The sequence below is a fragment of the Eumetopias jubatus genome, unplaced genomic scaffold (genome assembly GCF_037043125.1).
Source record: "Eumetopias jubatus isolate StellerSeaLion01/CBP00866 unplaced genomic scaffold, mEumJub1_p1.0 scaffold_5, whole genome shotgun sequence".
Lineage (NCBI taxonomy): Eukaryota > Metazoa > Chordata > Mammalia > Carnivora > Otariidae > Eumetopias > Eumetopias jubatus.
In genome coordinates this window covers 97155785-97179605 of record NW_028274811.1, presented here as the reverse complement: position 1 = coordinate 97179605, position 23821 = coordinate 97155785, and the positions used below count along the sequence as shown (strand labels likewise).

Genomic DNA, 23821 nt, shown 5'->3' with positions numbered 1-23821 from the left:
TGTATGGGTTATAGTAGGCATTAGTGAATTAAGCTTATCCCTGGGTATGGTGGGTTCTTGGCACAGTCAAATATTGCCATGGCATTTTAGTATGCCTTCTGACTGGTTGCAGAAATCCTTATTATTTCATGAATTAGTTCCAGCAATGCAGATTCCATGTGTTTTTAGGGAGCTTTGGGCTCAGCATTAAAGAAAATATTGCTGTTGTGTTGGAGTGTGAAATTTATGCAGAATAGAGTCCAAATGTGACTTGGCCACCTGAGGCTTAGAAAGGTGTAAAAGTTAGCTAATGCAACACTCTATCAGTCAGCTCTTGCCTTATTGGAGTGTCTGTGATTGCTCTAAAAAAAATTATCTTTAGAAAAAAAATTTAATTAAAAAGCTTTATTTTTTTCATATATCGAAAGAACATTGGTACATGATATTAATTTATAGTATTCTTTGAGTGCTGGACTCTCCATATTCACCCTCAGTTTGTATGGCACAATTGTGTTTTTCATGTTTTCCTAACACTTTTCAAATCTTTCTAATAAGTGGGTTAGGATATATTCTCTTGCATTTCTCTCTTGCCTTAAGAAAGTCACCAGTTGAGTTGTTCCTGTCAAATTTCTTTTAATATCCCTACCCTTTAGTGTATTAGACACTACATATATCATGATGAGACCTTTTAATAGCTAAACATGAAGTGACTTAAATGTTCTGGATAAATTAATTTGCTTAGAAAAAAAGTCCTAATTGGAGCTGGACTTAAAGCATTTTCTTTCGTAGACTGAGGGCATGTCCATACTTACTTTTGAACAAAAATGGCATTCTACTAATGGATCTCACAGTCAACCTTATTTCAGTGATCAAAAAGTAAGAGTTAGGGCTCAGATGGTCATGAAAGGGAGATGGGATGTGAAATGAGCAATGAACCTGGAGTGAGAAGGTCTATGTCTAACTCTGCCCTAATTATCTCTATGACCTTGGGTGCCTCATTTTTCTCCCTGGGTCTAGTTTTCCCCTCTGTAAAATGAAGTCTATAGATTTCTCACTCTCCAAGGATTATTTGCCTATATTATTTATTTCATACCTGATGGGAAATACATTCCTTCTGGCAATTTATAAAGTTGGAATATAAAAATATAAATCTATCTGAAAGCCCAACTTTAAAGTAAGATAACAGTGTCCTGGCAGAGCACAAAAATGAACAAATCTCAACTAGATCTATTCTAAGAGATAATGCCTTGATGTGGAGGATGCCATGCCCTAAGAGATAGGAGTTGTTGCTATAATGTCCCATTTTGTCCATTTTATCCAACAAAAATGTCTATGTCCTAATAGAAAAATGAATGATTTCACCTGTGCAAATCCATGGGCATCTATGTGCAAGTGGTGGTATATTCGTTTCCTAGAGCTGCTATAACCGAAGACCACAAACTGCGTGGCTTGAAACAACAGAAATTTATTCTCTCACTGTTCTGCTGGCCAGGAGTCCAAAGGCAAGGTGTCCATAGGGCTGTACTCCCACTGGAGGCTCTATGGGAGGATCTGTTCCTTGACTCTTCCAGGTTCTGGAGGCTATTGGCATTCCTTGGCTTGCAACTGCATCTCCCTCTGCTCCACCTTCACCACCTTCTCTGTGTGTCTGTCTCACTCCCTTTCTCATGTAAGGATACATGTGAGGGCAGGGAGGGCCCACCCAGATAATTCAGGATAAGTGTCTCCTCTCAAGATCACACTTAATCACGTCTTTAGCTCTATGGGGCAACATGCATTATTTTACCATAAAAGATAGTATTTGCAGGGTCTGGGAATTAGGACACAGACACAGATTTCTGAGGGCCACCATTCAGCCCACTATAGGTGCGATAACAGGTAACTGGTTAGCATGAGTTTCACTACTGTGTGACTACCCATGCAGTACTGGATGATTATTGCACATAGGAACACAGGCTCAGTGTTGCCAGATTTTCAACTTTAAAAGAAAAGCTAGAAGCCTAGATTTTATGTCTATGTGTTTATAAGTTAAATCCCCTGATCCTTGATGTTGGCTCATTGGGAAAGAAGAAGTCTACATGTGCCAAATAAAACCCATGTATGGGCCACATTCATTTCAAGAGCTGCCAGTATGCAATCTCAAAAAAAAAAAAAAAAACCCAGAGTAAAATTTCCTTTGAAAGGGCACTTTGTATGCATATTCATTAACTCAATAAATATTTCTTTAGCACCTAATAGAATAATATTTATTTTTGATTGACCAGGGGAGACCTTGCTGCTTTGAGAAAAGAACCCCCAAAATGCAAAATGCAACTCTCATAGTTCTTAAGAAGAAAAGAAAAAAAAAACATTAGCTCCATATTTCCTTTCTGGGGATGTTACTACCTAGGAATCTGTGGCCTTCACTGAGATCAACGGGGCTTCCTGATCCTGGAATGAAGTTAATATTAAAGTTCAAAATCTTAAATCTGATCTGATCCTTGAGTGCTTTGGAGATAGCAGTGTCCCTAGGTTGCCTAATAGCTTACATTTATTGGGTATTCATCTTGACTATACTGATTGTGATTTTTTTTTAAAGATTTTATTTATTTGACAGAGAGAGACACAGCGAGAGAGGGAACACAAGCAGGGGGAACGGGGGAGGGAGAAGCAGGCTCCCCACGGAGCAGAGAGCCTGATGTGGGACTCGATCCCAGGACCCCGGGACCATGACCTGAGCCGAAGGCTTAACGACTGAGCCACCCAGGCGCCCTGACTGTGATTTTTTTATAGATAATGATGGCAAAACCATTCACATTTCATGTAGACCTTCACTGCTATGGAGTCAGCATTGCTAGCTTAGGCCAGCAGGTTAAAATGTCAAATGCTTCAATTTCATTCATCATTGGCTGCGAAGCTGTGTGTTTTTGTTTTTGTTTTTGTTTTTTTTAATACAGAGGAGAAAGTTCTTGCAGGTGACCAATCTGCTTTCGGTAGCTGTGAGACCTTGCTCAAGTTCCCTCGCCTTTCTCATTCAAAAAATAGAGATAAACAGATATATCTTAAAAGTTTTCATCACAAGAAAATGATCTGTAACCATGTGTGAGTTGATGGATGTTAACTAGAGTTCCATTCCAATAACCTAATTACCTCCCAAATCGCCCACCTCTAGATAGCATCATATTGGGATTAGGGTTTCAACATATGAATTTCAGGGAACAGTCAGTCCATACATAACACCAGGGGAATCTAATATGCTACCAGAGTGGAGAATCATTCTCTTACTATATAAAAATTTTCACACCTTCCTGAAAATTGGGGTAAAAAGAAATTCCAGGCCTCTCTATTATGAATTAAATCCTCATCCCACCTGGAGGAAGCTAGCAGCACAAACAATAACACATCTGAAGTGGTGCCCAGGGCTAGTCTTACAAGTGTCTAATGGGAAACACAATATTTTGGTATTTCCCAACCTTGATGCTATTAACAAGAATCATCCCTTGTTTGGGTTGGTTAATCAGCTTGATGAGCAGTTTCTGTGTCGATCTTCCCAAACTGTGTTGGCCAGTTTCCAAATCAAGTGCATAAATTACACACTGCCCTCTCTTCAAGCTGCTCACCACCCTTTAGAATATCAGAAAGGATTTTCTTTGCGCAAATCTGTGTAAGTGGATTGCTTAGACTGGTACTTTGTGGGAGTTGGTCTGATGTGACACCATAATGTGTCACAATATTATGACACTGTGATGACATATTTTAATGCTAAGGAGTAATATTTTGACCAATATCCAAATGTCAGTCTTTTTATAGGTTAGAATCTGCTATATAAGGGTGTTTCCTCGAGGAGTTATTTATAGGTCTTGAGCTTCCAAAGTACCAACCTAAGCACTCTATTCCAGGAACTAAGGGGTAACATATGGCTCAGCTCTACTGGGATTCGCTATCAAAAAGAATGCAAGAGTATGCTGGTAATTCCTTAGGAAAAGATTGAGTAAAATCAGATTTGAAGAACAGAGAAATTTCTATAGGGTCAACTCCTCCTCTATGTGAAAGACACCCTGGGACTTAGAGGACCAATTCTAACTTTCTTCCATTTCTATATGAACTCATGGCAATTTCTCACTGGCTATCACCTTTTAGACTGAGATCCTTCTCTATTCTCATCTCAGGAACTCTAGTGTAGAAATCACCTTGGACCTGAAATTTCTACCAGATTATAGTCCTCTTTGAGAAGCATGAGGGGAAAATAGGGAAGCAAATAGTGAAACCTACTTATTTATATTCCATAGCGAATATTTTCAGTAGTTATGTGACTTGGTTGACACTGTTAGAAGGGTTTAGTTTGGGGGTTATTTTTATTAGTAGTATTGTATTTCAAAGTATGTCTGTTTGTTATCTCCGAATTATAAGTCATGGATGGGGGGAGTGAATGTGTGTTTCTGCATATTCAAAATGACCAATCCACCTAACAAAGGAAAAAAGACCTGTCCAAGGAATAGTAAATTTATTCATGGCCTTAAAAACAAGAAGAAAACATGAGCAGTAGCCAATATTTGCATAACAGCTTCTCATGCCTTCACGAACAATAAAAAGATACCTCTACTGGAGTAATCCAGAGTTTTAAAAATACCAAAATAGATAAGTCAGTGAGTTAGGAACAGCAGAATAGCAGGGAGTCATCTCTAAAAAAAAATATACAAGATGTGGATGCATACATCCAGATAACAATGTCAAAAACAACCTATGTATTTCTCCCTATCTACGGAATAAATAACACACAGACACACACATACACACACACCCCCCACCCACCCACCCCTACAGACACACATACCTAGAAAAGAAGAAAAGAAGGATGGAATATTCTGCAACAGATTGCTAACAGTGGGGTAGTGGGAATACATGGTTCTGTATTTTTTAAATGTTTCATAACAAGCCTAGATTACTACTTATATAATCAGAAAACAACAAGAACAACTGTTGAATGCTTTGGAAGTACAGTTTATGTTTTTCTTCTTTTGGCTTGTCTGTACTTTGTGATTACTTCGTAGTCAACGTTTATTGTTTTATATCTCTTCCTAAAAAAGTTACTGTAAAAATACCAACACACTTAAAAAAAAACCCAAGAAACATAGAACTTCTCTGAGTCTCTGTCTTTAGGAAGTTAGATATCCTTCTTTCTTATTCTTATTCATTGGCTAATCGGTTGGCTTATGCCCTCTACCATGGAAAATGCTTTCTCTATTAGCATACATTTGGAGCTTTTATTTTCTAGAATAAATCTCAGTCAGTGTCTGTGGAAATCTGCTCCTGAAACGTTCACAGATCTGTCATGTAGAGAAATAAGATCGTGGAATCTTGCTGAAATGTTTATGCAAATATTTCTGAGGGCATATGCTCTACCCTTAAATAACCCACAATACATCAGAAAAGCACAGAGCCCACATGGATTCAAATGCAATCAATCCTCTGTCTCCCGGCATTAAGCATGAACTCTCTGGAAATAGAATCTTTGATCAAGAGTCCCACCCATCTCCCTTCTTATCTGCCTCCAATCCCCATTATCTGAATTGGAAGGAGAGAATTGTCCTTTGCAAAAAGGAGCAACTGAAACTTTGCATTCTCCCAAAGAAAAAAATCATTCTTGAATGTAACTTTTTGATGCAAAAAGGGTATATTTGAAATATTACATAGGCCCCCATGCATAGGCAAGCCCCAAGATCATGTTTAGTCGGCCTAAAGAAACAACAAAGAACAGCAGCTGCCCCAAAAGAAATTCAGCAGACATTCATCATAACTTATATGTACATATTTGGATGATTGAAATCTCATGTTATGAATTTTTCCCTTTTTCCTGCAGTTGTATGACATCCTTTCAAACCTACCATTTTATTTCCCATGTTTTGCATTTCCTGGACTCTCAATATCTACGCTGCTCCCCCTGTCTAGATTGCTCTATTCCTTGTCCCACTTGGTAAACTGATGCTACTACTTCAAAGATAGAAGAAAATGGCTCCTTTTCTCTTAGGGCCTTCCCCGACCCCAAGATGGAAATTGTCGCTTACTCACCTGTGATCCCATAATATTTTCTGCACTTCTCCTGATGATATCTTTTCATTGAATAAATGATTTGTGCCTTATGAATTGTAGGTTCAGAATTCTGTGAGGGTGGAAACCATGAATACTTGTACTCCAACCATAGTGCATAGTAGGCATTCAGTAAATGTTTATTGAATGAAAGTTTAATCTGATGACATAGTGTTATCTTGCTCTGATAAGAAGAAAACAAAGTTTATCTTTAGTGTGCAAAAGGGATGCTTCTGCCCTCTCAAAATGACGGCATCAAGTCACCTTGTAGCTTTTCTAAAACCTCCAGAGAAATCCATCCCTTGGGGGGCGTGGCGGGGAGTAAAAAAGTTTGAGTGCACGTCTATTAAATATCTTTTTCCAGTTTTATTGAGAAGTAATTGACATACACCACTTTATAAGTTTAAGATACACAGCCTGATGATCTGATTAATGTATATCGTGAAATGATGATGATAGGTTCAGCTAACATCCATCTTTTCATATAGCTACAAATAAAAAGAAAAAAAAGAATAAAAGGAAAAAATTTCTCCTTATGATGAGTACTCTTAGGATTTACTCTCTTCACAACTTCCTTATAAATCGTACAGCAGTGTTAGCTATAGTCATTGTGTTGTACATTACATCCCTGGTGTTTATTTATCTTGTAACTGGAAGTTTATACCTTTTCATTAAATATTTTTTAATAAGCTCATATAAAGTATCTAGCATTTGCTTTGATAGCTGTACAAAATCAGTCTTCTGACAAATTTCATGGTGACTTTTTTTTATTTAGATAAACTTCAATAATTAAAGTGTCCAGTGAAATTCTGACAATTTGGAGAGCTGTGAATTAGGAAGCAATGTTGAATGATGCAATGTGACAGCAGTATGCAATAATTGGAAATGTATTCATCTTAGATAAGAAAGGTCATTCCTTCCCAGTTCCACTAGCTCATTTGGAAGTCAAAATGCACGGCAAAATACCATGGGCTAGGCATGAGTGGGGTTTAGTTGAGTATCCTGCCCCTTGCTGCCAGGAGGAAAGGGTACTGGAGAATAAAGCATGGGCACTGCATTCAGAATTCCAGTTTTGTGACTTATTCATTATATTAACTGAGCTAAATTTCTTAATCCGAGTGTGGATAATTTCTTCTTTAAATTTGAGTTATAATAATACCTATTTTAGAAGTTTGTTGAGAGGATTAAATGAAATCATTCATGCATAAATCTTACTGTAATATCTGGCATATACTAAGCCACCTGGGATTTAAACCTCTGTCTGTCTGTCTAGCTGCGTAAATGGACAAAATTATTTAACTTTACTGAATTTCATCCTACGAATCCATCATACACTGTATGGTACTTACCAAAAAATATGATGACATTTATTAAGTGCCCAGCATTTGTAGCTGCTCAATCAATGACTGATATTACTATGTATTAAAATAATCTCTATTGAACTCATTCAAATGAATTGCTGTAAGCTCTTCACAGTCTTGTCTCTTCTTACGGTATGTGTGTAGAAATATCTTAGCCCAATTTGGCTGTCCTTTGTTACCGACAGCTATCTTCAGCCTTTTTGAAAGTCTATATTATATATTCCCATATGGTTTTTCCTGAATTTTTGTTTTTTCGAGTAAGTATTGTAGGAGTGATTGAAGTGGAAGGATTAAAAATAGGAGAAAGATTTCTCTAACAGTACACTTTATACCTGTATCTAACAATGGTAAAGACAATAAGAAAGCCTGGTCCTGACTCGACTTGTTTCATCTGGAGAACTCTGTTCTCTTCTGCATATAGGATTATATAGAGTAGGTGTTGGTAACTGAGTGAATGGAAAAAGGTATATATTTTTTTCAATTTTATAAGTCGGAATCTTAGATGGAGAAAAAGCAATCAGTCAGCAATGGTTTCTGTTTAATCACTGCCCTCTTCCCTTCTGAGCCAGATTCTTGGTCCTGCTGTAGAACGACTCTTGCCCCTATTTTAGTTTTGACATATATAAATAAGGAGATTGAGCGTGATCTTCAGGAGTTTCTTTAAACTTGAACAATCTGTAGTCTTATAATTTTAAGTAATGTTGCCGTAATCAGAATTCATTCCCATGCTTCCTGGTTTAGTATCTCTTTTACATTACATCTTAGTGTATTACCTTCTGTACTTGGGAGAGCTTCGTGTCTTTCATAGAGTTCCCCGCCTACAGCTGAAGCCCAGGGTGTCTGAACACATGGAGTAGACGCAGTAGGAGAGCTGAGATGAAGAGTAGTTTTGATAGGAGGAGCCTCGAAACCTTTTAAAAAGTGTATTTACAGGTACAATCATATAAAGAATTGATTGGGTTCTGTTGATTGGTACAGAAATAAGTGACTAACTGGGCTAGCTTATAAAAGAACAAATGAATCACAGATTTAAAGTTAAAATTCCCTAATGCTGAAAAGATTTTCTTAGCCCTTGTAAACTCTAAAATATCTGTTGTGAGGATCAAAAATACAAGTGACAGAAGTTACAGCCTCCACAGAGCCCAGTATTTGTGGGTCCTCTGGAAATATCCCAACATATTTGAAGCTGAAGAGTGGACTAGCGAAGAAGGGAATGGCTACTCGTCTAAAATTAAATTAGGTGGGGTGCACTTTGTTTGTCACTGACTTTATCTATCACGAACAAAAATTTTTTTATGGTCCTTGACCATTTTTTCGAGAACAGTCCTTTGTACTAAGCAATATAGAATGTACCTGAAATATTGTTGCTTAAAGTATGATCTGCGGAACAAACTGCTACCAATCCACAGTAATATATAGGGAGAAACTCAGAATATTAGAAACTTTTAGAGCACTTTGATATTACCAAGATACCCATTTTGCTAGTAATTCATTTTTTATTTTATTTCTGTGTCAGACTGGAAACTTTAAAAAAAATTACTTCACACAGATAATTTGAGAAACAATGCTCTACAAGGAATAAAATTTAAAAATAAGGAATAAGAATCAGGAACGAAGCTGGAAAAGGCTGGCTGAGTGTTTGCGTGTGAATATCTGTGCCTATGAGCAGTGCGCGTGCGAACTTCAGGCACTCTTTATTTAGTTTTGACTGTCAGGCCCTGAGCACACTTTATTTCCAGTATCTCTCTCACTCCCTCTCTCTCTCTCTCTCTCCCCATTATGATTTTTAATCCTCAAGGAATTCTGGGTGATGGGTGCTTTTTAATTTTTTCGTTTTGGCCCAAAGAGGATTTTCTCACAATACAGCAGTTATCAGAAGAAAGGCCTGATGATTTAAGTTTTTACTCTCATTGCATCAATCTCGTGTTGTCAAAACGGGCTCGTGATCCGTGAGCAAAGTTCCCTCCCAAGCGCGCCCACTGGGAGCAATCCGCCTGGCTCAAGACTCCCATTCCGGTGGATGGAGGCCCCAGCGCGCACGAGTGCTGTTGAGGAAATGGACAGATTTACGGTGCCGTCGCTGCCTTGGGTTTCAGCGGGGCCGCGCGGCTTCTCTGCCGGCAAGCGGACTCAGATGTCTGTTTGTAGCTGCCCTCAAATGTGAGCCCTGCTGCTGATGCACGTCACAAATGGAAGTAATAGCATTTGAAGTAGTCCGGCCAGAAGCCCAGGAGCAATCTAACTGCATTAACTCCCCCGGCTGCGTGGAGAAGGCTGAGGAGGGTACGTGGCTCCACTGAGCTGACGTGAAGAAAGCAGCAGTACGCAAGTCCATGACAGCAAGGAGCGTGGGAGCCTAAAGAGGTTTCACTTACTGCCCTCAAATAAATGACCCCGGAGTATCACAGGACGCCTCATAGCATGGTTGGCAAACCTTGCTAAACATTAGAAGTAGTTCCCTTTATTTTTGAGGGGTTTCTACCATTTTTGTTTCTCCTTCCTGCATCTTCGCGCCTGGATGACAACTGCTTTAGGCACAAGAATATGCTGTATGTATTTTTACTGGTGATTTCAAAGTATGGGGTGAGACCTGAAAGCTTCCTTGATATTGTTTTCAAAGACTACAGTCTATAATTGTTATTAAAAAATAAACTGAGAATCAAAGTCGTTCCCAGTTTATTATAATAAATAATGGCCCAACAAGTTTTCTTGTAATAGTTATTAGAAATCAGGCACTTCGCTCTCTGAATTTGAACTCCAGGAAACCTCATTACCCAGCACTTTGTCTTTTCACAGCCTTGTTTGTGCTGTGAGTTAGATCACATTTCCTAGGTATAGTGGGTACCTAGGTATAGAGTACCTCTCTACCAACATCTTTCATTTATTTAGCACATTTTTACTTAGAATTGTCTTCAAACAGAGCTGTTAAGCTGCCTTGGGTGTTTTGTGTCATTCACTCTCATGGCCACACCATGAGGTGGGAGCTAATATTCTCCCCCATTTGCAGGTAAGCAAACTGAATCCCTTAAAAAAGTAAGTAATTTGCCTAAGATCTAAGGACCATGAAAGTTGTTTTTTGTCTCTTTAAGACATTGAGACATTTATTAGTTAACAAGACATGTGAAATGTTTAGTTTCAACTGATGAGAATTGAAATATATATGTATATACATATAGATTCATTTGTGTATTCATATGTTGTGTATGTGTGTGTGTGCGTATCCTCTAAAAAATGGCAGATAAGCTAATCTGGACAGTGCAAGAAAGGTAAGATATGGAGACCATGGTCCCCAACTTTCCCAAAGTGTGTATCCAATAGGAAGATCAAATATGTATCCAGAAAATGAATGTGCACACTGGAATATGATATGAGATGAACTCTGAGGTCTTCCTCCCAAACTCAAGGTTCTATGACTTCTGATTAGGATAATCAAGGAAAGCCTTCTGAAGGAGATGAAATATGAATAGAGATTAAAGACCTTGATTGTTCAGGATGGGAAAGCAGAGGATTACCAGGAGACAGAACAGGGAAGCAAGAAATGGGAATATTCAGAGAAGATATGACTTGGGTGGAATATGCACACAATAGGGATTCGTATGAGTTAAAGCAAAATAGTAGATGGGGGTCAGAGAATCAACAACCTAGAAAAACAAGCCAAAAATAAGCCAAAAATAAGGTAGGAAGGAAGTTTCCTGAACTTGCAGGGACCACGTTCATGGTGGTTGTGGGGAGATTTGTGATGGGCTTGAGTACAACTGGGGGCCGAGGCTTTGGAAAGACACTGCAGGCAGAGAAGCTGCCCTGGTGGCCATCGCTCCTTTATAGCACATAGTGGGGTGGAATGCATAGAGACAGAAAGGAAAATTCGAAGGAAATTCAGGAAGGGTCAAATCAACAAAAATCAACAGCATGGTTTAAGAATGACACACACTGGGTCTTAATTAAGTCCAAAACCTGCTCTGTCACTTGCCAGACTTGTAGTCTTAGACAACTATTGAACCTCTCAGGGACACTAAGGCTTCAGGTTTAAGCCATGTTGAGTCTCTGACTATATCTGTAAGGAAGGACACATCTAGAGCATGAATGGGCAGACTAGGATAACAACTGAGGTCTTAACCCCAAATGCCACCCTACCAGCAGTGTCAAAATGTTGATAGAAACAGCGTATAGGTATTTACCAAGTGTCAAATGAGGAACATATACATCTCACTGATGTAATTTCTCAGGGGCTAAGTATACTCACTGAGGACTGTGATGTAATACTTTGCTGGATATATAGAGAAAAATAAATAGACATTCCAGGTGAGGGTGCCAGTAGCAGCCTCACTTGGACACCAGAATATTCCTTGTGAAACTCACAGGGCAAGAAAACCACTTCAATGGAATGCAAGAAGATAAAGCTCCAAAGGGAGATTGGGACCAGATTAGAAATGCCTTTGAATTTGCAGATTTAGCAAATAAAATTACAGGATACCCAGTTAAATTTGAATTTCACGTAAACAACAAGTAATTTTTGGCATAGCTGGTCCCAAGCAAAATTATTGTTTATTTGAAATTCAAATTTAACTGGGTATCCTATATTTTATCTGGCAGCCCTACACTGAATGCCATGGGAAAGCAATTGGATTTGATTTTCAGTAAGAACCCTTTGAAGGGTATTTGAGCAATACTATGACATGATGAAACAATTTCTAGGATGATTAATTTGGTGTGCAGGGTAGAGGCGAGACTGTCAATAGGGAGGGTACCTATGATGGTCTAGGGATAATACAGATAAGAGCTGATGAGACTTTCCTGTCCACCTTCTCTTAAACCCTGTTTCCATGCTTCCCTGTCACAGCTGTTGTTCCTTGTTCCTAATGTAGTATCTACCTTCTCAGAATACCTAAGACCTGAACAAGAGTCCCTTGAACCCAACATTTTCTTTGTCTTCAGGATAAAGTTTCTCTCTAATATGATTCCTTCTTGCCCTTTTTTTTCTTCATATTTTGGACAATTAGAAGCATGTTGTTAACATGGCTGTTCTAGGTTAAATTATCACTTCTCTGAGATGAAAATAACTGTCAATTTTCTTTTTAAAATTTTTTAAAATCCAAGTTCAGATGACTTTCCAGTTTCCGTTTTGGTTTACACCAGTGCCTTCTGGATGTGCCTTTTCAGAAGATTCCAGTGAGAAGCCCAAGGGGTACACAACATTTAAGTTACTGTTTCCCTACTCATTTGATCTAGCCACTCTGGCTTAAGTGGGTGGGTAGAATTACTCAGTCTCCCCTCATTTCCCCTCAGTTTTATTGACAGTTGATATATATCACTGAATAAATTTAAGACATACATCATCATCATGATGGTTGATTTACATATATTCTGAAATGATGACCAAAATAGGTTCAGCTACTTCCATCTTCTCCTATAGATACAATAAAAATAAAAGAAAGAAGAAAAGAATGAACATCTCTACTTGTGATGAGAACTCTTAGGATTTACTCTCTTACCAACTTCCCTATGCATCACACAGTGGTGATAGCTTATAATCACCATGCTGTCCGTTACATCCCCAGTACTTACTTATCTTATAACTGGAAGTTTTCACCTTTTGACCACCTTCCTCCAATTCTTCCTCCCCTGACCCCCCACCCCCACCTCTGGTAACCATAAATCTGATCTCTTTTTCTGTGATTTTTTTCTTTTAGATTACACATATAAATAAGATCATTCAGTATTTGTCTTTGGCTTATTTCACCATGCCTTCAAGGTCTATTCATGTTGTTGCAAATGGTAGAATTTTCTCATTTTTATGGCTAAATAATATTCCATTTTTATATCTGTATCTCTATCTATATATATAATCACTCATCTATCTTTATTCATTCATCTATCTATGGACACTTAAGTTGTTTCCACATCTTGGCTATTATAAATAATGCTGTGCTGAACATGCGGGTACAGATAGCTTCTTTAGTTCATGCTTTCCCTACCTTTGGATATAGTCCCAGAAGTGGAATTTCAGTAGTTCATTTTTAATTTTTTGAGGATCCTCCATACTGTTTTCTATAGTGGTTATACCAATTAAATTAAAATCCCACCAACAGTGCACATTTCTCCATATCCACACCAGCATTTGTTTTTATCACCTGTGTTTTTGTTAATGACCATTCTAATAGGCATGACATGATATCTCTCTATGGTTTTAATTTGCATTTCCCTAATGGCTAATGAAGGTGAGCATCTTTTCATGTATCTGTTGGCCTTTTGTACATCTTCTCTGAAGAAATCTATTCAGGTCCTTTGCCCATTTTTTTGTTCATTGGGTTATTTGGTTTTTTGCTATTGATTACATGAATTATTTATGTTTTAGAAATTAACCTCTTATCAAATATATGGTTCACATATATTGTTCCCATTCTGTAGGTTGCCTTTCATTTCGTTGATGGTTTCTTTTGTGTGCAGAAGTTTTTTTATTTTGATGCAATCCTATTTGTTTATTTTTTTATTTTATTCCTTGTGCTTTATGTGTCATATTAAAAAAAAATCATTACCAAGACCTATGTTAAGAATCTTTGTTCCTATGTTTTCTTCTAGAACTTTCATGTTTTCAGACCTTACATTAAATCTTTAATCCATTTGGAGTTAATTTTTGTGAGTTGTATGAGATATAGGTCCAGTTTCATTCTTTTACATGTGAATATCCATTTATCCCAGCACCATTTATTAAATGACTGCCTTTTCTCCCTAGAGTACTCTTGGCTCCCTTGTGAAATATTGTTTGATCATATTTGCTTGGGTTTATTTCTGGGCTCTCAATTCTGTTCCTTTGGTCCATTTGTTTTATGTCAGTACCATACTGTTTTGATGACTATGGCTTTATAGCATAGCTTAAAAATCAAGAAATTGATAACTCCTGCTTTGTTCTTTCTCAAGACTCTCTGGTGATTCAGGGTCTTTTCTGGTTCCATATAAATTTTCGGAGTGTTTTTAGTAGTATTGACATTTTAACAATATTATTTTTTCTAATGGATGAGCATGGATACCTTTCAATTTATTTGTCTCTTTTTCTATTTTTTTTTTCTATCAATGTCTTATATTTTTCAATGTAGAGATCTTTCTCCTCTTTAGTTAAATTTATTATTTGGCATTTTATTGTTTTTGATGCTATAGTAAATGGGATTAATTTATTTCTTTTTCAGAAATATTGTTGTTAATGTATAGAATTGCTACTTATATTTGTATGTTAATTTTGTATCCAGCAATTTTACTGAATTCACTGCTTGGATCTAACAGTTTTTTGATTGAGTTTTTAGGATTCTCTGTATATAAAATCATGTCACCTACAAATAGAGACAATTTTATTTCTTTCTTTTCGATTATGATACCTTTGATTTTTTTTTTTTTCATATTTGATTGCTCTTGCTAGGACTTCCAGTACTGTGTTGAATAGGAGAGGTAAGAGTGGGCACCCTTGTTTTGTTCCTGATCTTGGAGGAAAGGCTTTCATCCTTTCACCATTGAGTATGATGTTAGTTGTAGGCTTAACGTTTATGAGCTTTATTATGTTGAGATATGTTCCGTCTGTGCCTAATTTATTAAGAGTTTTTATCAAAAATGGGTATTAAATTTTGTCAGTTGTTCTTTTCTGTATCTATTGAGGTGATGATATGATTCTTTTATTTCAGTCTATTAATGTGATGTATCATACTGATTGATCTGTTATGTTGATATATTAAACCATTCTTGAATTCCTGGGATAAATCCTGCTTGATTATGGTGAATGATCCTTTCGTGTGCTGCTGAATTCAGTTTACTATTGTTTCATTGAGAATTTTTGCATTTATGTTTATCAGGAATATTGGCCTGATACATAATATAGTTTTCTAGTAGAGTCTTTTTCTGGTTTTGGTATGAGGATAATACTGACCTTGTAAAATGAGTCTGGGAATATTCCCTCTTCTTTGGGTTTCTTGTTTGTTTGTTTTTGGGATTTTTTTGGGGGGGAGGAAGGGCTTGATAAAGACTGGTGTTAATTCTTCTTTAAATATTTGGTAAAATTCACCAGTGAAGCCATCTGGTCCTGGGCTTTTCTTCATTGGGAGATTTTTGATACTGATTCAATCTCCCTAGTGGCTATTGGCCTATTTAGATATTCTATTTATTTTTCATTTAGTCTTGCTAAGTTGTATGTTTCTAAGAATTTTTCCATTTCTTCCAGGTTGTTCAGTTTGTTGGTGTATAGTTGTTAATAGTAGACTCATGATCCTTTGAATTTCTGTGTCATCAACTGTAATGTCTCCTTTTTATTTATGATTTTGTTTATTTGAGCCCTTTCTCTTTTTTTCTTGGTCAGTCTAGCTAAAGGCTTGTCAATTTTATCTTTCAAAGAACCAACACTTAGATTGGTTAATCTTTTCCATTGTTTTTCTGTTTTCTATTTCATTTCTTTCTACTCTTCTTATTTCCTTTCTTCCACTAACTTTGAGTTCAATTTGTTCTTCTTTTTCTAGATCCTTAAGTTATAGAGTTAGGTTGTTTATTTGGTATTGTTCTTGCTTTTTAGTGCAGGCGTTTAGCTATGACCTTCCCTCTTAGAACTGCTTTTGCTGCATTCCACAAATTCTGGTATGTTGTGTTTTCATTTCATTTGTCTCAAGAAACATCTTTATTTCCCTTTAATTTCTTCTTTGATCAGTTTATTGTTCAAGAGGGCGTTGTTTAATTTTCACATGTCAATGACTTTTTCAGTTTCCCTCTTGTTATTGATTTCTAATTTTATGCCATTGCAGTCAGAGAAGATAGTTGGTATGATTTCAGCATTGTTGAATTTGCCAACTTTTGTGGCCTAACATATGGTCTGTCCTGGAAAACGTCCCATGTGCCCTTGAGAAGAATATGTATTGTACTATCATTGGAGAGAATGTTCCGTATATGTCTCTTGGGTCCATTTTGTCCATAGTGTTGTTCCAGGTTCCCCTCTTTGCTGTTCTTTTGCATTTCTGAGGGCTGAGTGAATACAGGTGTAGCTCAGAGATATTATGGGTTCAGTTCTAGACCATAGCAATAAAGTGAATATTACAATAAAACAAGTCAAATGAAGTTTTTGATTTCCCAGTGCATATAAAAGTTATACTGTACTCTAATCTACTAAGTGTGCAATAGCATTATGTCTAAAAAAACTTACATAATTAAAAAATACTTTATTGTTAGAGAATGCTAACCATCATCTGAACTTTCAGCAAGTCATAATCTTTTTACTGGTCGATGGTCTTGCCTCAATATTGATGGTTGTTGACTGATCAGGGTGATGGTTCCTGGAGGTCAGAGTGTCTGTGGCAATTTCTTAAAATAAGACAACAATGAAGTTTGTTGCATTGATTGACTCTTCCTTTCATGAGTGATTTCTCTGTAGCATGCAATGCTGTTTGATCACATCTTACCCACAGTGGAACTTCTTTCAAAATTGGAATCAGTCCTCTCAAACCTGCCTCTGCTTTATCAACTAAGTTTATGTGATATCTAAATGCTTTGTTGTTACTTCAACAATTTCCACACTATCTTCACCAGTAGATGCCATCTCAAGAAACATTTTCATTGCTCATTCATATGAAGCAACTCCTCATCGGCTCAAGTTTTATCATGAGATTGCAGCAATTCAGTCACATCCTCAGACTCCACTTCTCATTCTAGTTCTCTTGCGGTTTCTACCACATCTGCAGTTACTTCTTCCAATGAAGTCATGAACCCCTCAAAGTCATCCACAGGGTTGAAATCAGCTTCTTCCAAACTTCTGTTCGTGTTGATATTTTGACCTCTTCCCATGAAACAGAAATACTCTTTTTTTTAAATGAAAAAGTGTTATTATTACTTATGTAAGCATTTGATGCCAAAGAAACAAAGGTAATTTTATAAACTCAGAATGTTTGCAAGTGCATGAAATTTCCATTTTATTGTAGTTTTCTATCACCCCAGCTCAAATGCATTTCTCTACAACTATTCCAGCATAGCTCCTTTGGAATTATGTCAGTCATCCTTAACATGTGACTCTGCCAAATACTTTGAATCTAAAATAAACAAATAAAATTTTAATGATTAACTGTTTTATTATTTCTTAATAAAGTCATCAGGTGATGGTTGGGACCATTAATTTCCAACAAGAAGCTTTATTGAAATGTTTCTCCTGATATGGTAGTTATAAATTAGAATTTTCAAAAAACAAGGGCAGAACAAAAGTACAATAAAAGAAGCTTCTGCAGCTTAAGCTTCCCATAGTCCTAAACCTCTGAGAGAAGCAAGGCAAAGTACCTTTCCTGCAAATTAAGTGGGTTTCCAGTATTTCCATGTAGTTGGGCTTTCAGAGATAGACAGTCAAGACATATCATTAATATATATACTATCTTGGCTCTGGTTGTATTAATTATGCCTGAGGAGTTTAATACCCATCCAGGTCCAAAGGTGGAAGAATATATAAAATGGCATGGTAATCAGCCTGAGCAGACTGTAAAAGCACAGACTGGTTGTGCTAGTGCAGCCTCTGGGACATTTTCTTCCACGGAGGCCGAGGAGAACAGTCCTGCTAAAGAGACCAGTGGAATAAGGGCAGTCAATGTAGGAAGAGACAGCAACATTCTTCTCCCCCACTTATTACCTGCCATTCTGACTTTTTAAAAGGTAAGTGGTATTAAGAAAATTTAGTTCTGTGTGTTGTTTGTTTTTTAGAGAGAGAGAGCTCTAGCAGGGAGGAGGGTAGAAGAAGAGGGAAAGAGAGAATCTTAAGCAGGCTCCACACCCAGCATAGAGCCCAGTGGGGGGCTCAGTCTCACACCCCTGCGATTGTGACCCTGAGATCATGACCTGAGCCAAAATCAAGAGTCAGATGCCTAATCAGCTGAGCCACCCAGGCACCCCTGTGTTGTTGCTTTTAAATATGATCTAGGGCTGCTCCATTTCTTCTTATTATTTTCATGTGTCATCCTAGTTGCCTGCGGTATCATATTAGGAATCCCATCAATAATTGGATAGGCTATTCCCAACTCTTCATTAATCAACTCATTTGTCAGTACTTCATATCTAAGTGTCTTCTTGAAAAACGGGCACACCAGGAACTTGAGCAGTGCCAGGTCGAAGGCAGGGGGCTGGTCCCCCATCCTCTCGCTCTTCTCTGCCCAGCACCACCACCCCGACGCATGAAGGCACCTACGGGCGGGCAACCACGGACAGTGGCACATGCGTACCCTGGAGTGCTGAGGTGGAATCCAGCTGCACACTCTGCTCAGCATGGTCAGGCAGCCCGTGACCCCACTGCCTGGTGCCCTTGGCCAGCCCGGGTGCTTCAAACCCAAATATTCTTAATGGCATCCAGAATGATGGAATCCTTTCCAAAATGTTTTTGATTGGCTTTGCTTAGATCCATCAGAGGAATCACTATGGCAGCTATAGCCTTACAAAATATATTTCTTAAATAATAAGAGTTGAAAGCTGAAATTTCTCCTTGATCCATAGGCTGCACAATGGATGTTGTGTCAGCAGGCATGAAAAGAACATTAATCTCATTGTACATCTCCATCACAGCTCTTAGGTGACCAATTGCCTTGTCAACGAATAGTAATTTTTTGAAAGGTATCTTTTTCTCTGAGTAGTAGGTCTCAACAGTGGGCTTAAGATATTCAGTAAACCAAATTGTAAACAGATGTGCTGTCTCCCAGGCTTTGTTGTTTCCTGTAGAGCACAGGCAGGGTAGATTTAGTATAATTCTTAAGGTCCTTTGGATTTTCGGAAGGGTAAATGAGCACTGGCTTCAACTTAATGTTACCAACTACTTTAGCCCCTAACAAGAAAGTCAACCTGTCCTTTGAGGCTTTGAAGCCAGGCATTGACTTCTCTCTAGCTATGAAAGTCCTAGATGGCATCTTCTTCCAAGAGAAGGCTGTTTCATCTACACTGAAAATAAGTTGTTTAGTGTAGCTGCCTTCATTACTCATCTTGGCTATGTCTCCTGGAGAATGTGCTGCAGCTTCTACATCAGCACTTGCTGCTTCACCTTGCACTTTTATGTTAAGGAGATGGCGTCTTCCTTTAAACTTCATGAACCAAACTCTGCTAGCTTCACACTTTTCTTCTGCAGCTTCCTCATCTCTCTCAGCCTGCATACAATTAAAGAAAGTTGGGGCCTTGCTCTGGATTAGGCTTTGTCTTGAGAGAATATTGTGGCTGCTTTGATCTTCCATTCAAACCACTAAAACTTTCTGCATATCAGCAATAAGGCTGTTTCACTTTCTTACCATTCATGTGTTCACTAGAGTAGCATTTTTAATTGCCTTCAAGAATTTTTCCTTTGCATCCACAACGTAACAGCTTTTGGCCTATCTGGGCTTTTGATGTGCCTTCCTCACTAAGCTTAATAACTTCTGGCTTGAGATGTGTGACTCTTCCTTCTACTTGAACACTTAGAGGCCATTGTAGGATTATTAATTGGCTTAATTTCAATATTGTGCCTCAGGGAATAGGGAAGCCCGAGGGGGGAGAGAAAGAAGGAGGGAATGGCTGGTTAGTGGAACAGTCAGAACACACAGTATGTATTAAGTTCACCATCTCATGTGGGCATGGTTTGTGGTGCTCCAAAACAATTATAATAGTAACATCAAAGATCCCTGATCACAGGTCACCATAACAAATATAACAATAATGAAAATGTTTGAGATATTACCAGAATCACCAAAATGTGAAGCAGATACCATTGGGAAAATGGTGCCAATAAGCTTGCTTAATGCAGGGTTGCCACAAGCCTTTGATTTATTAAAAAAAAAAAAAAGGCAATTTATCTGCAAAGTGCAATAAAACCAGGTAGGCCTTTTGGGGGGGGGGGTGTTGCTGAGGGAATTGAGGCTTGAGAAACAAGGAGAAGTATGGCAGAGGTAGTCACAGTGATGATCCTTAGAGGAAGTCTAAACCCTGCTTGTTGAAAAGCCAAAATCACAAGTGAGAAAACAGTGCCAAGGAGAAGGTACAAAACATGAAGATGTTCAGTGAAGATGAGGTTAACGCAGAAGAATTGGATAACAGAGTGGTTGGTAAGCTCAACCTGCTTATGGTTGTGCATGAAGCTTGACCACGGAGAAGAGCGAGCCTGAAATCTAGCTCCTGATCCTCTTGCCCAGCAGTTTGCTTCCAACATGAAGGAACACCTTTTAGTTTTTAGTATATAGATGCCCTCTGGGCTAGTAGTGGGCCTGGACAGAGTAAGGTCTGAATCCTGCCTGTTTGTTGGATCATATGCTCTGATACCTGACTATCCTGAGCCTAAGTCTCTTAACCTGCAAAATAGGATAATAATAGTGCCTACCTGGCCTTATTTTAAAGTTTAATAGAATTGATAAGCTAAAGAATATTTTCCACAATGTTTAGAATGCAGCTACAAATAAATAATTATCACTACCACAAACAACCTAAAGCCAGCAACACATACTGTCTGTACAGAGCTATTTAGGACTCATGGAAAAGACCTTGAAGGGAAATTTAACTTTCCTTCATAAAGATCAGGGGTCAGCAAACTTTTACTGTAAAATGCCAAAAAGTAAATATTTAAGGCTCTGTGGGCCATAATGTCTCTGTCACATAGTCTTTTATTTTTTTAAAACAACACTTTAAAGTGGGGGAAGCAAATTCTTAGCTGTGGGCCATACGGAATCGTTTGCAGACTAAATCTGGCCCATGAGTTATAATTTAATGACTCCTGATAATGATAAAATGTGAGAGAGGACAGAGGCCTATGAGTTTGGAAACTTGGGGTACATGTGATTTTAACATGGATCCAGGCAGGAGATAGAACTCATCAGTTACTTGACCTAAGACCTCAGACCAGCTCCTATAATTGGTTTACGTTGTCTTTTTGGCTCAAGATCAGATGCCCAGCCTCATCACAGTGGTCAGCATGCTATATGTGTTAAGTAAATACTTTTGAGGGAATGGACTGAAATGATTTAAAGTTTTCTGAACTGGGTTTCTTCATCTGTAAAATGTAGACAACAGTGTTGTCAGGAATAAATGAGATACTCTATAAAGTATATGCATTACAACATCAATGTCTCCTGTCAATGTGTGCTTAACGATCATTTCAAATTAGTATATCAATAGTTCGATTTGATATAAAATAAAAAATTAAAAGTTCTAAGGATAGGTTGACTAAAAGTAGAGAAACAGGAGCCTCATCCATCAGGAAAAGTCTGGTTTTCTCAGAATGATGATGATTCTTCTTTTTGAAAAACAAATAAATGAACAACAACAAAAAAAACAAGACCACCACATTCTACCTCTGAAACTGAGTGAGAGGACTTATGTAAGCGCTTACTAACTCCCACGACCTTTGTCCTTGTCCATCTTCCCGGGCACATTGCAAAGATTAAAATCTTAGGTGATCCTTGGGGAAATGTATAATTACAACCCAGGTGGCTTTCATTAGGATGGAATGTATGAGGATGAAGATTACAACTGAAATAGATTTCACCAAGGAATGGGATGTATTTGGATCTCAGGTAATTCACACTGTAACATACCTCCTTGATATACCTGCAGAAAAATAAATGGTGATAACAAAACCATGATATCTGAACTATAAAACCAGCAGTCAGTTGACACTTTAAGGAATGAGGAGATCTTTTCCAATGTTTCACTGTAGGATACGGTAGGTAATGGAAAGTTTCCCATGAAGAGGCAATACTTACAGTCTAAACTGTTCACTCTATGTCTCAGTTGCCTCATCTGCAAAATGGGACAATTGGACCTAACCTAGCTAGTGGCATAGATTTTTTTGCAAATTACTTCCAAGTGAGTATCAGTGAATCTCTGATCCTTTAAGACAGCATGTACCATAGGTAAATGAAAAACAAATTTGAGAACACGTGTATAGTTTGGAAGGTGATTTTAAATAATTGAGACATATTTATCCTCTATTTTTGAAATACAGTTCAGAGCTCAGCTGGAATTACAAGTCTTGTCAGATACTTTGAACTTGATACAATTTAAATAGGCTCGTTTGAGCAAGGTACAGAGCGTCGTACATTTCCCAGGTTCAGCCAGTCTGCCTGCTGGATTGACTGGTAATATCTTGATTGGTATGATTCCCCTTGACTCATTTCTCTGTTGTTGGTAATTAAAAGCTGTCTAGTTTTATTCTCATTTAATCATAAGTGAAAGGGTAATGTCTGCCAGACTTTTCCCCTTCATTTCGTGTTTGCAACACGACAGAGGCTTGAGATCACTATGAATTCTAAGCTGAAGATCCTTATAACCGAGTATCAGTGCAGATGGTGTATTGGTGTTTTGCATCTGGGAGCTGATAATCAATCTCCAAGCTCGTTGGAATACACTCCCCAGTGCAAATGGGGAAATTGGCCTGGATCACCTTATGTCCTCTGATTCCAGCTTTGAAAAACAGAACTTCGGTGAGTAGGCAGAAAACACTGTCTATCAACTGAAGTTCCCACAGGTCTCTGGGACTAGAGCAAGTACCTAATTTTATGCTGGCCGGAGAACTCATACTGAAGAGGCAGGATTCAAAATGATAGTTGGCCTCTCTCTAGTCTCGGTATGTTTTGTTCTGATTCTTGGAGCTTTTCCTTCATTATGGTTTTAATCATCTCGATCAGCATTATTATAATCACAAAATGTCAGCCTAAGAAAACGATAATCTCATCGTCATTATGTTTCAATGTCACCTTTGTCAACTTGTGCTTAGCTATCATTTCAAATTACTGTATCAATGCTGTAATTAGATATAATTTGTGATATGACCAGCATTCACAGGTGAGTGGTTTTTCAAAATATCCCACACCAACTGAAATAGTTTATTATTATAGGTCTTTTCTTTCAGAACCAAATATGTTTAATGTAGGCTTTCACTTGAGAAATATTCCAAATCAAAATGTTACATTTTTATGAATACAACATGACTTAATATTTATGACTTGAATATTACAGACTATGTGTGTGAGTTGGAAGCACTGAAACCTCTATCCCATTCTCTACAGTTTCTTTCTTCTTCTTCTTCTTTTTTTTTTTTTTTTAACTAGGATGGCATAAGGAGGTTTCTTTGGATTGTCTTCACGCATGCAATTAATGAAATTCAAATGTCTCTCTTTTACTAGTCAAATTCCTTATTGAAATTGACCATTCTATAATGATTTTTATTATTTCATTGCACAGAATCATAAGTTTAAGATATTTTCCATTCTATTAAGTTTTCTTTTAAACCAAGATGAGATTAGGGTGTAAGAGAGGAAGAGAGGTGATGATTTGGAGAAAGATTTTCTACCTTCCCTTATGGGAAGAAGTAGTCTAGGTTAAAAAGTAGAACTGGTTGATCAAGCATAAAAGTGATTCATGAAATATGACATCTCTTTAACATTGAGGGGGAAAAGTGCTTTCCTTCATTG

At 37.7% G+C, this 23821-nt stretch overlaps 1 protein-coding gene and 1 pseudogene across 5 annotated transcripts in view; one reads left to right on the top strand and one right to left on the bottom strand.

Moving 5' to 3' along the window:
* Nucleotides 1-23821, top strand: part of TENM2 (teneurin transmembrane protein 2) — a 924727-nt gene that overhangs the window by 216210 nt on the left and 684696 nt on the right. The gene's annotated exons all lie outside the window — the stretch shown is intronic.
* Nucleotides 17805-18019, bottom strand: LOC114208652 (phosphatidylinositol N-acetylglucosaminyltransferase subunit Y-like; annotated as a pseudogene).